The sequence below is a fragment of the Dendrobates tinctorius genome, unplaced genomic scaffold, assembly GCF_039654945.1.
Source record: "Dendrobates tinctorius isolate UK_male_01 unplaced genomic scaffold, ASM3965494v1 ptg000231l, whole genome shotgun sequence".
NCBI classification, from domain to species: Eukaryota; Metazoa; Chordata; class Amphibia; order Anura; family Dendrobatidae; genus Dendrobates; species Dendrobates tinctorius.
Genome location: NW_027361898.1, coordinates 3,468,093 through 3,480,000, shown reverse-complemented (window position 1 = coordinate 3,480,000; position 11,908 = coordinate 3,468,093). Strand labels below are relative to the sequence as shown.

At 43.9% G+C, this 11,908-nt stretch overlaps 1 long non-coding RNA gene across 1 annotated transcript in view; it reads left to right on the top strand.

Moving 5' to 3' along the window:
* The window catches only part of LOC141059759 (uncharacterized), a 14,515-nt gene extending 11,165 nt beyond the window's left edge, over nucleotides 1–3,350 (top strand). The window contains exon 2 of the long non-coding RNA XR_012222589.1: nucleotides 3,026–3,350. This is a non-coding gene — a long non-coding RNA (uncharacterized lncRNA). The remainder of the gene's footprint in view (nucleotides 1–3,025) is intronic.
* The last annotated feature ends 8,558 nt before the right edge of the window (nucleotides 3,351–11,908 follow it).

Sequence of the window (11,908 nt, the reverse complement as noted above, 5' to 3'; positions counted from 1 at the left end):
GTCAATAGTCCAATATAGCTCCTTGGTACCAGACAACAGATGGGCACTGGCATCGTTAGATGCTGCCAAGGCTTTTGACTCTCTTGAATGGCCTTTCCTTTCCGCATGTTTGCAGAGGTATGGCTTTGGCAATCAATTTAGTACATGGATCAAAATATTATACATGAAACCTAAGGCCCGTATTATAATAAATAATTCTATATCTGAATCTTTCATGTTGCATAGGGGAACCCGCCAGGGTTGCCGTCTTTCCCCGACTCTCTTCGCTCTTGCGATTGAGGCACTAGCAATACGTATAACGTCCTTCCCCAATATCTGAGGTATAGATATAGCAGGTCGGGTAGACACCATTGGCCTATATATGCCAATGACATGGTGATATTCTTGAATAATGTGGAAGAAACTTTGCCGCAGGTGATATCCCTTATAGATAAATTTAGTAAATATTCAGGTTTACATATAAATTGGGAAAAATCTGCCCTGTTACCCCTTTCCCATGCGCCGATTCCCCAGCTAGAGGATCTCTCCCTGCTGCCTATTGTATCTAGTTTTAAATATTTGGGCATCTACATCTCTAATAATAGTACACTTGATTTACAACTTAATGTCCACCCGTTGCTGGACCTGGTTAAAGCTAAATTTGCGTCTTGGAATAGGCTCCCATTATCTGTGGCTGGACGCATTAATCTGATTAAAATGATATTACTCCCTAAATTTGGCTACTCGCTCCAGCATAGTGCGGTAGTGGTGTCCAAGTCCTTTTTTGTTAATCTTAATTGTCTGGTCACGTCCTTTATTTGGGGGAAAACTAGGCCCAAACTTAAATTGTCCACTTTACAAAGACCAAAGAAGGGAGGTGGGGCGGCGCTGCCAGATTTTTTCCTGTACTACTTTGCTGGGCAGGCTAAAGCTTTAAATAAATGGATGCCGGGTAACTGCCTCCCTAATTCTGAAAGCCACCTGCTTCACGCTGCACAAGCGGATTGCCCATTATGTTTCCTTGAGTTGGAAAAAACTAATGCTCCACGTCTGCTGCCCCTGCTCCGGCTGGCACGATTAATATGGAGACAAATCAAGAATGTAATAGGGTTTAGGGGTGTTGTGGCTGAAATGCCCCTGTGGAGTAATAACTATTTTTCGGAGCTACTGAATCACCCATCCGCCGTTTTTTGGGCTCAGCATGGCGTTTCTTCAGTGGGAGACTTGTATGACCAGGGGACCTTAAAGTCTTTTGAACAGTTACAAGCCGCGCATGATATTCCAAGATCTCAATTTTTTCACTATCTGCAGCTGAGATCGGCTCTTCAGTCACATATGAGGGATGGGGGTGTGGACCGTACTATTTCGTCTTTACCTCTGATAGGAATTCTTAACTCGCAGGGTCTACAGGGTCTCATATCCTCCTTGTACACATATATGCTGTCAGTAGGGGCAGAATCGGCCATAAGCTCTATAGGGATGAAGTGGGAACGTCTCATCCCTGATGCGCAAAGAGAGGAGTGGGAGGAGATTCTGGAGTCTCCGATTGGAGTATCACCATCTATCAATAACAGAATGATACAAATGTATATAATAAATCAATCATAGAGTATGTGTGTCAGTGTCCAGCTGCAGCAATGAGACTCATGGGTCTTTCCCACCTGGTAATCAAGTACCTTCACGGACTGGATTAGGAGTAAATCCTTCAATAGGAGAACAAAGAGGAAATCCTGCAAGAACTCGGCAAACCAGGGTTGGAGTAAAATGATGCTTTTCTTTATTTCTTCAACAAGGTTAAAAAGACGACCCACAATGATCAGGAACCAGAGTGCATGGCAGAAATAAACGTAAATGGGACTACGCGTTTCGGTGACCTAATCTGCCTTCTTCACGGTCCCTGGTTTGGACCATGAAGAAGGCAGATTAGGTCGCCGAAACGCGTAGTCCCATTTGCGTTTATTTCTGCCATGCACTCTGGTTCCTGATCCTTGTGGGTCGTCTTTTTAACCTTGTTGAAGAAATAAAGAAAAGCATCATTTTACTCCAACCCTGGTTTGCCGAGTTCTTGCTGGATTTCCTCTTTGTTCTCCAATAAATCAATCATATTTGACTCCGTTGCGACTTTTTAGGATGGGTCGGCTTCAATCATCAGAATGTATGCGATGTCACTCGCCAGATGCTGATTTTATCCATATGGTGTGGCAATGTCCCATTATCCTACACTACTGGAAAGAGGTCACCACACTACTGACGTCCTTGATGCAGGCCCCTGTCCCTCTAGAGCCATTGATTTGCTTGTTTGGGGTATGGGAAGAGGAGATCTGGGATTGATATGCTGGGGTCTTCTTGCGCGAGACGCTGTTTATGGCGCGGAAAGTGCTGGCACTGAGGTGGATGGGGGGCTCAGATCCTTCCTTTAGATTTTGGATTAAGTTGGTGAATTCGGTTGTTCCATATGAGCGCACGTTATATCACAATAGGGGATGCCCGGGGAAGTTTGAGAAGATCTGGGAGAGGTGGAATTCCTCTCACCTTACTCTACAAAACTGAGACATCACGCACGACACAACGTGATCTAGGAACCAAGCTGCGGAAATAGCAGATGTTAGTTGAGATAGTGGTAGATGTAGTTTAGGAGTTCTAGTTACCTCTTACTGTTACATGACAAGGTTTGTGAAATTTAAATTAAAGTGATATATGTATGGGGAAACACAAACAGTTATCCTTTAAATATGTTCGGATGGAAATGTATACATTACCTTGTTTATTTGTGAGAGTGTGCAATTTCTTTGTATTCTGTTATCACAACTCATTGTGTATGATGTGCATTCTTTGTACTCTGGTGTTTAATAAACGAATTTAAAAAAAAAATGGTGGCCATTTTGAAGTCGGCCATTTTGGATCCAACTTTATTTTTTTCAATGGGATGAGGGTCATGGGACACATCAAACTTATTGAGAATTTCACAAGGAAAACAATGGTGTGCTTGGTTTTAACGTAACGTTGTTCTTTCATGAGTTATTTACAAGCTTCTCTTTGTTTACAGCCATTGACATGTCGCAGAGGTTAACACGTGAGGAGCAGACAGAAGTTGTGTTGATGTCTGGTGAATGCAGTACCCGGGTCATTGCAGCAGATTTCAATGCAAGACACCCTACGCAAGAAAACTGTCATTATTTTCATTTTATTTAGGTGTATCCATATAAATGGCCCACCCAAAAAAGTTTGCCTCATCACTGAACATAATGTTCTGTGTAAACTGAGGGTCCTGTTCCAATTTTTGTTTTGCACATTCTGCAAATTCAGCATGCCGATCTGGGTCACCAACCATTCCGATTTTATTTAGGTGTATCCAAATAAATGGCCCACCCTATATATAGTCTGTCTATGAGGAATGCATTATACAATATAGAGTCTGCCTATGGGGAGTGCATTATTCAATATAGAGTCTGCCTATGGGACGTGCATTATACTATATAGAGTCTGCCTATGGGGGTGCATTATACAATATACAGTTTGCCTATGGGGGTGCATTATACTATATAGAGTCTGCCTATGGGGGTGCATTATACTATATAGACTCTGCCTATGGGGAGTGCATTATACTATATAGAGTCTGCCTATGGGGAGTGCATTACACTAAATAGTCTGCCTATGGGGAATGCATTATACTATCTAGAGTTTGCCTATGGAGGGTGCATTATGCAATATAGAGCCTGCCTATGGGGGGTGCATTATGCTATATAGAGTCTGCCTATGGGGGTGCATTATACTATATGGAGGCTATCTAGGGGGCCATCATACAGTGTGGACTCAGAGATTACAGTGAGGGGGCCATCATGCAGTGTAGGAGCCATTAAATAGTTTGGTGGCTACTAAGGAGTCAGAATACAGTGTGGGTGGTACTATACAGCGAAGGGGTCATTATATTGTGTATAGAGGAGCTTTATAGGGGGAGACTTGGGACATTGTAAAGTGGGTACTTATTATTATAGGGGAACTCAGGTTACTGTGACTGTCAAAAGGGCACACAGGGGATTATTACTTTCTAGGTTTCTAGGGGGTAAAATGTGGGCACTGTTTTCTAGGGAACTTGCACACAGCATTACTATATTATAGAGGTTTGTTTTACCATCTAGAGGCACACAGTAGGTGTAGCAATAGGGTCACATAGAGCAGCAGTATTGGGGTATCAGCAGGATGAGGAGTTTCTGCAGACTGGGAATAGATAGGGATGGGGCTGGAATATGAGAAGTGAAATATGTCTTTGTTGTATTCTCTGCAACCGAGTCCTGGTTGGAGAAGTTGTCATGTCGGTCTGGGCCAGATGGAAAAGACAGGAAAAGTGAACGATTCCATCAGAAAGAACTTCCTTTGTAAGTCACCATATGTAACTGTGCTGTAATCTTGTATGATCCATAGGACTGGTATTTACCATTGACTAAATGGCGGTAATATCAATGTTGGTTTTTGTATATAGATTATTTTCATCAACAGTGCAGTCATCTGCCGAGGTTCTCCTATATCTACTATTAGGGTGCGTCACCAAGTTATAATCAAGGTTACCTGGTTAGGGGCCAACTGAGAAGTTTTGCCCCCTCTGAACCAAAACCCTAGCTATGCCTCTGATAACACGTTTCCTACTTTTGGCAAAACATAGCAGGGCTTGGATGTTTTCTATGTGAGGCTTCTGTATTACCCCTTTAATCCACAGACATATGAAGAATACAATCAGAAAAAGAAAAAATGTACACAAGAACCAATCATAATGCAAAATTTTATTAACAAAAAAGAACCGAAAAGACAGACAAGGTTATTAAAAAGTGGGAAACCAAAAATTTGGCACCAGGAACCCACCACATGTTGTAAAGAGGTTGTACATAGAGATTATAGAATCATAGAATTGGAGAGTTGGAAGGGACCTCCTGGGCCATCTGGGCCAACCCCCTGCTCAAAGCAGGATTCGCTAAATCATCCCAGACAGATGTCTGTCCAGCCTCTGTTTGAAGACTTCTATTGAAGGAGAACTCACCACCTCCCGTGGCAGCCTGTTCCACTCATTGATCACTCTAACTGTCAAAAAGTTTTTTCTTATATCTAATCTGTGTCTCCTCCCATTCAGTTTCATCCAATTGCTTCTAGTCTTTCCTTGTGCAAATGAGAATAAAGATGATCCTTCTACAATGTGACAGCCGCCCTTAAGATATTTGTAGACAGCTATTAAGTCTCCTCTCAGTCTTCTCTACTGCAAGCTAAACATTCCCAAATCCTGCAACCTTTCCTCATAAGACATGGTTTGCAGACCGGTCACCATTCTGGTCATTCTTTTCTGAACTTGCTCCAGTTTGTTGATGTCTTTTTTAAAATGTGGTGCCCAAAACTGGACACAATATTCCAGATGAGGTCTGACCAAAGAGGAGTAGAGGGCAATAATGACTTCACGTGATCTAGACTGTATGCTTCTGTTAATACATCCTAGAATTACATTTGCCTTTTTTGCTGCTGCATCACACTGTTGACTCATATTCAGTCTGTGATCTATTAGTATACCCAAGTCTTTCTCACATGTGCTGTTGCTTAGCCCTATTCCTCCCATTCTGTATATGATTTTTTCATTTTTATTGCCCAGATGTAGTACTTTGTATTTTTCCCTGTTAAAAACCATTCTGTTAGTTGCTGCCCACTTAATAAGCTAACACACTTCACAGGGTAATACATCCAAAAAGAACCAAAACATCCTAATGAAAAAAAAACATTTTCCTAAAGACATGTAAAGGACTACAAGTTGATTTGTACCGATTATGGGCAACATTAATGGTGGAAAGTATTCTGAAATGATTGTTCATGGTAGGATTTATTTACATAACAAAAAACTGGAATTTTAACCCCTTACTGATTGTGATACGCCTTTTAACGGCGGTAGTTAAGGGTACTTAAACCACAGCGCTGTGAATTGTATAGTGTATAGTGAATTGTATAGTGTATAGTGCCCCCCAGAGTCGAAATTTCTCTGGTGTCTCAGCTGCCAGAGGTAGCCGAGACCCCAGAGAACATGATGTTGCGATCGCCGTTATTAACCGTATAACGGCGACCGCAAAAAAAAAGGTCCGATGTACCATTTAATTTCTCTCTCTTCTGATGTGATCGCACATCAGAGGAGAGAGAAATAGGGTCCCCGATTCCCCCCGGTACCTCCTAGTGTCCCTGGGTCTCCTGGCCTCCCCCCATGGCCGCTGGCATCTTATTCCGTTAAGAAAATGGCGGGTGCATGCACAGTGCTGCGCCTGCCGAGATCTGCCAACCAACACCTGGCAACAATAGGAAGATTTTTCCTATTGGTTCATTTTGGTCACGGTGATAGACCCTATTACAGTGATCAAAATAAAAAAATAGTAAGTAAACCCCCCTCTATCATCCTCTTAGGGAAAATAATGAAATAAAGAAAATATATTTATTTTCATTTTCCCATTAGTGTTAGAGTTAGGATAAAGTGAGCTGGGCTAAAATTAGGGTTAGAATTAGGGTTAGGGTTGGAATTAGGGTTAGGGTTGGAAATAGGGTTAGGGTTGGAAATAGGGTTAGGGTTAGGATAGGGTTAGGGTTGGAATTAGGGTTACGATTGGGATTAAGATTAGGGGTGTGTTGGGGTTAGGTTTGTGGTTAGGGGTATGGTAAGGGTTGGGATTAGGGTCAGGGTTGTGGTTAGGGTTATGGTTACAGCTGGGATTAGGGATAGGGGTGTGGTTAGGGTTATGGTTAGGGTGTGTTGGGATTAGGGTTGGAGTTTGAATTTAGGGGTTTCCAGTGTTTAGGCACATCAGGGAGTCTGCAAACACGACATGGTGCCACCATTGATTCCAACCAATTTTGCGTTCAAAAGGTCAAACGATGCTCCCTCCCTTCCCAGCACCGACGTGTGCCCAAACAGTGGTTTACCCCAACATATGGGCATCAGCGTACCCAGGACAAATTGATCAACAACTTTGGGGGTCTAATTTCTCCTGTTACCCTTTGGAAAATAAAAAATTGGGGGCTAAAAATATAATTTTTGTGGAAAAAATGATTTTTTTATTTTCACAGCTATGTGTTATAAACTTTTGTGAAGCACTTGGGGGTTAAAAGTGCTCACCACATATCTAGATATAAGCTCCTTGGGGGTCTAGTTTCCATAATGGGGTCGCATGTGAGGGGTTTCTACTGTTTAGGCACATCAAGGGATCTGCAAATGCAACATGACGCCCGCAGACCATTCCATCAAAGTCTGCATTCCAGAATGTCACTACTTCCCTTTTGAGCCCCGAAGTGTGCCCAAACAGTGGTTCCCCCCACATATGGGGCACCAGGGTACTCAGGACAAATTGCACAACAACGTTTGTGGTCCAATTTCTCCTGTTAACCTTGTGAAAGTAAAAATTTGGGGGTGAAAACATCATTTTTGTGGAAAAATATGATTTTTTATTTTCACAGCTCTACGTTACAAACTTCTGTGAAGCACTTGGGGGTTCAAAGTTCTCACCACACATCTAGACAAGCTCCTTGGGGGGTCTAGTTTCCAAAATGGGGTCACTTGTGGGGGGTTTCTACTGTTTAGGCACATCAGTGGCCAGAAGCGTATTCAGGGGGGCAGCCAAGGCATGTGCCCCGGGTGCAGCCGGCAGGGGGGTGCAGTTGGGCCGCCTAATGGGCCGGTCTGCAGTGTCTCCCCTTGTGGCTGCATTCTGCCACCCCCCCGGCCCGGGAGTCGGCTGTTCTCTGTGTCGGCTGTCAAGCTGACAGCCGGCGCAGAGAAGCTGCCATGCGCCGGCTCCCAGGGATGAATTGTACAGACACCAGTACAATTGAAGCTCTGACCACCGGGTCAGAAAGACGCCAGCAGCGTGATCAGGTCATGTGATGACGCTGCTGACGTCACTCGCCGGCGCCCAGGACACTGGTGGTAAGTGTTCTCCACTCTGGAGCTGAAGAAAGATTAAGGGGGATGCATAAAGTGTGGGGGGTTTGGAGTGGGAATGGGGGGCACTTAATATATGGGGGGATTTAGAGTGGGGATGGGGGTTATTTAATGTGTGGGGGAATTGGCGTGGGGATGGGGGGTTATTTAATGTTTGGGAGGATTTAGAGTGGGGATGGGGGGTTATTTAATGTGTGGGGGCATTTGGAGTGGGGTGGGGGGTTATTTAATGTGTGGGAGGATTTAGAGTGGGGATGGGGAGTTATTTAATGTGTGGGGGGAATTGGAGTGGGGATGGGGGGTTATTTAATGTGTGGGAGGATTTAGAGTGGGGATGGGGGTTATTTAATGTGTGGGGGCATTTGGAGTGGGGTGGGGGTTATTTAATGTGTAGGTCATTTGGAGTGGGGATGGGAGGTTATGTTGTGAATTCACTTTCTGGCCTACCTCTGGTTACTGGCGAAGGTAGTAGAGCTGGTTGTATTGACAGAGGGGTCGCAAGTTCTCTTTCCCTCTGGTGGTTACTGGAGGTAATGGAGCTGATCTAATTAACAGAGGCTTGTCACCTGATAATGAGGAGGATGACTGGAGATCTGGAGTTTCTGACTGGATTTAAGACAGCCGACTCCCTCTATTCCTGCTGGTGATTTTTTCTGCCTCCTGAGGCCTTAGTTTCCAGCTCAGTCCCTGCATGCTCAGCTAAGTGTTCTTTTGTTATTGTTCACATTTGATCTGGTTTTGTCTATTTCAGTTTTGTGTGGTCAGCCAGCTCCGGCTGGGGCTGTGCTGAATTTCCATCCTTATGTTACTGCTTGTGCCAGTTTGTTTTTGTCCCTTATTAGATTGGCCTCTTTTTTGCTCTGCTTTCAGAATATACCAGAGTGCTGATATAGTGGGTGAAGTCTTGTGACTTCAGTATTTTTCTATCAGACGTGTTGGGCATTTTTTTTGCAGGGTTTTTTGCGTGATTGCAGACAGAGTCTTTCCTTTCCTGTCCTGTCTAGTTAGTGTGGGCCCCATCCTTTGCTCAGTCTATTTTCCTACCTGCGTTTGTGTTTTCATCTTGTCTAACCGACAATATATGTTTGGGGGCTATCTATTCCTTTGGGGTCTGGTCTGGGGCAGATTAGATTTCCCCTTTCTTGCTTTAGGCTTATTTAGGTCTCCAGATGTCGACGTGTCTAGGATCATCGTAGGTACGCTCCATGGCTACAGCTAGTTGTGTGGATAGGATCAGGGGTCTGCAATCCGCTTAGTTACCAACCTCTCTGGCTTTCTGTGGCTTAGCTTGGTCTTGCTTTCCTCCTCAGTGACCCAATCATAACAGGGTTATTTAATGTGTGGGGGCATTTGGAGTGGGGATGGGGGGTTAGTTAATGTGTGGGGGAATTGGCATGGGGATGGGGGTTATTTAATGTGTGGGGGGATTTAGAGTAGGGATGGGGGATTTAATGTGTGTGGGGGGATTTGAAGTGGGGATGGGGTGATTTGGAGTGGGGATGGGGGATTTAATGTGTGTGGGAGATTTGAGGACACAAAATAAAGAGTATGTATGAGGAAACAGCATGGGGGATGGGTGCAGACACAGTATGGTGAGTGAGGGGGATGGGTGCAGACAATATGGGGAGCGAATGGGTAAATGTATGTGGACACAGTATGGGGAGTGAGGGTGATTGATGGGATGTGCGCAGACACAGTATGGGGAGTCAGGGGTATGTGTGAGCAGACAGTATAGAGAGTGAGGGGGTAAATTTATGAGGAGACAGTATGGTGAACAGGGGAAACGTTAGAGGAGACAGTATGAGGAGGGAGGGGAATAGTGTGAGGCAACAGTATATTGCAGATATTTTTATTTAGGAGTATTATAATTATACTAATATCTTCGTGTGGAGATTTGCTGCAGAAGACCGGAGAAAATGGAAGTCTGCAGAGACAAGATGTGGAAGAGAGAACTCATCATGGGGTCTGGACAAGAAGAAGAAAAGGAGAAAGACTACAGAAACGACGTCATTTATAAGGTACCTGGATATAAATACTGTATTATTTGTGAAACTGACTTATTCTCATGTTTTTATTTATGTTAGGAACATTAACCCCTTCCTAACATGAGACGTACTATCCCGTCCATGGGACCCGGGCCCCTATGCCCATGGACGGGATAGTACGTCTACCGCGATCAGCGGCGCCCACGTGGTGAGCGCCGCTGATCGCGGCCGGGTGTCAGCTGATTATCACAGCTGACACCCGGCACAATGTGTCAGGGGCGGTCACGGACCGCCCCCGACACGTTAACCCCTTGCACACCGCGATCAAACATGATCGCGGTGTACCGGGGGTTAAAGGGAAGCATCGGCAGGGAGGGGGCTCCCTCCGTGCTTCCCTGAGCCCCCCACGGCAGCGCAATGTGCAGCGCTGCTGCCGGGGGTTCCTTTCCTGCAGGCCCCCGCATCCAAGATGGCGACACGGGCCTTTGGGGGCCTGCAGGAAGCTGGCTTCCTCAGTGCCTGCAAAGCGCAGGCATGAGGAAGCCTTCTGCAGTGCCTGTGACAGATTGCTGATCTGTCACAGTGATCTGTGATGTGACAGATCAGCGATCTGTCACAGGACAGTGATGTTCCACCTGGGACTATTTAATAAAGTAAAAAAAAGATAAAAAAAAGTGTTAAAATAAATTTAAAAAAAATCGCCAAATAAATTAGAAAAAAAAAAAAATATTCCCCCAAATAAATTCATTTTTTAGAAATAAAAAAAATAAAATAAAAGTACACATATTAGGTATCGCCGCGTCCGTAACGACCCGCCCTATAAAACTGTCCCATTAGTTAACCCCTTTAGCGAACCCCTTAAAAAATAAAAATAAAAAACGAAGCAAAAAATAATGATTTATTATCATACCGCCAAACAAAAAGTATAATAACGCGCGATCAAAAAGACGCATATAAATATCCATGGTACCGCTGAAAACGTCATCTTGTCCCGCAAAAAACGAGCCACCACACAGCATCATCTGCAAAAAAATAAAAAAGTTATAGCTCGCAGAATAAAGCGATGCAAAAATAATTATTTTTTATATAAAATAGTTTTCATTGCATAAAAGCGCCAAAACATAAAAAAAGACCTAAATGAGGTATCGCTGTAACCGTACTGACCTGAAGAATAAAACCGCTTTATCAATTTTATCGCACGCGGAACGGTGTAAACGCACCCCCCCAAAAGAAATTCATGAAACGCTGGTTTTTGTTCATTCTGCGTCCCAAAAATCGGAATAAAAAGCGATCAAAAAATGTCACGTGCCCGAAAATGGTACCAATAAAAACGTCAACTCGTCCCGCAAAAAATAAGACCTCACATGACTCGGTGGGTAAAAATACGGAAAAATTAGAGCTCTCAATATGTGGTGATGCAAAAACTATTTTTACAATAAAAAGCGTCTTTTAGCGTGTGACAGCCGCCAAACATAAAAACCGCCATAAATAGTAAATCAAACCCCCCGTTATCACCCCCTTAGTTATGGAAAAATAATAAAATAAAAAAAATGTATTTATTTCCATTTTTCCATTAGGGTTAGGGCTAGGGTTAGGGATAGGGCTAGGGTTAGGGTTAGGGTTAGGGCTGAGATTAGGGTTAGGGGTGTGTTGGGGTTCGGGTTGGAGTTAGAATTGGGAGTTTCCACTGTTTGGGCACATCAGGGGCTCTCCAAATGCAACATGGCGTCTGATTTCAATTCCAGCCAATTCTGAGTTGAAAAAGTCAAATGGTGCTCCTTCCCTTCCAAGCTCTGCCATGCGCCCAAACAGTGTTTTACCCCCACATGTAGGGTATCAGCCTACTCAGGTCAAATTGCAAAACAATTTTTGGGGTCCAATTTCTCCTGTTACCCTTAGGAAAATAAAAAATTGGGGGCAAAAATATCATTTTTGTGGAAAAAAATGATTTTTTTATTTTCACGCCCGAGCGTTATAAACTTCTGTGAAGCAC